Source organism: Nanorana parkeri, unplaced genomic scaffold (genome assembly GCF_000935625.1).
Source record: "Nanorana parkeri isolate BGI_ZX_2015 unplaced genomic scaffold, ASM93562v1 scaffold344, whole genome shotgun sequence".
Taxonomy (NCBI): domain Eukaryota; kingdom Metazoa; phylum Chordata; class Amphibia; order Anura; family Dicroglossidae; genus Nanorana; species Nanorana parkeri.
The window spans coordinates 448,552-448,943 of record NW_017306612.1 but is presented as its reverse complement, the minus strand read 5'-3'; positions in this window follow the sequence as shown (position 1 = coordinate 448,943).

Below are 392 nucleotides of genomic sequence, written 5' to 3'. Positions count from 1 at the left end.
GCCCCCCCCCCCCCCCCCAATCATCCCCTAACATGCTCCTCACCCTCAATCAGCTGCATCACCCCAGTCATCCTCATCATTGCCAATTATCCCTATCACACCCGATCATCCTCCTATCATCCCCATCACCCCCTTAACCCCCAATCATCACCCTAACCCCACAAACATCACCCTCACCCTCAATCATCCCCATCACCTCCAGTCATCCCAATCACTCCCCAATCATCCCCCTCCAACCACCTATCACCCCCACAACCCCCAATCATCACCCTCACCTCCCAAACATCACACTCACCCCCAATCATCACCCTCAGCTTCAGTCATCCTCCTCACTTCCAATTATCCCCAAACATCCCCATCATCCCCCTCATACTCACCCCTCCAACCTCACC